The following is a 949-nucleotide window of genomic DNA, read 5'->3' as shown; positions in this document are numbered from 1 at the left end:
CCCCCTCCCCCCCCCTCCCCTCCCCAGCCTTCACCGCCCCATTGTCTGTGTCCATGGGCTATGCATATATGCATATAAGTTCCGCGTATAATCTCTCCCCTCCCAACCCCAACCCCCACCTTCCCTCTGAAATTCATCAGTCTGTTCCATGGTTCAATGTCTCTGGATCTATTTTGTTCACCAGCTTATTTTGTTCATTAGTTTCCACATATGAGCGAGATAATGTGATACTTCTCTTTCTCTGACGGGCTTATTTTGCTTAGCATAATGCTCTCCAGGTCCATCCATGCTGTTGCAAAGGGTAATAGTTCCTTCTTTTCATAGCAGCATAGTATTCCATTGTGTAGATGGACCACAGGTTTTTTATCACTCATGTGCTGATGGCCACTTGGGCTGTTTCCAGATCTTAGCTCTTATTAATTGAGCTGCTATGAACATAGGTGTTTCAGGTCTCTTAGCATATGTTACTCGAAGTGGGATTGCTGGATCAAATGGGATTTGGTCTCCAGACAGAGCCCAGCCCTCCACCAACTTGGCCACTTAGACAATTGAACTACAGCCCATTCGCTGAATACCACAACCACGTCCTAAAAGATAGCAAGGGCAGCCCCTTTCTGACTAGTCCTGCCCTCCTTGGTCCTCTCTGAGCTGCTAGCCTTGCCTTCTGGCCTCTGAGACCTCTGTGTGGTCTCACTTCTCCCAGGCATGGACCTGGCCCCTGCTCAGGCAGCCACCTCCTCCCATAGCTGGGGTCAGGCACTGTTCTCTCCCGGGGAGTGCAGTCTTTGCTCCTGCTGCGTCCCATTGTGAGACCTATAAGGAAGGAGATGAAGCTTCAAGGTTAGCAAAGAGAGTTGGGTGGGAAGTACAATACGTGTGAGGTGTAAAATAGTAATACTAACATAAGATAAATACAGGGTTCAGTGGGGATACGGGATAAGGGAGCTGA

This window comes from Myotis davidii, unplaced genomic scaffold (genome assembly GCF_000327345.1).
Source record: "Myotis davidii unplaced genomic scaffold, ASM32734v1 scaffold1336, whole genome shotgun sequence".
NCBI classification, from domain to species: domain Eukaryota; kingdom Metazoa; phylum Chordata; class Mammalia; order Chiroptera; family Vespertilionidae; genus Myotis; species Myotis davidii.
The sequence above is the reverse complement of the archived record's forward strand: the minus strand, read 5'-3'. Positions refer to the sequence as shown.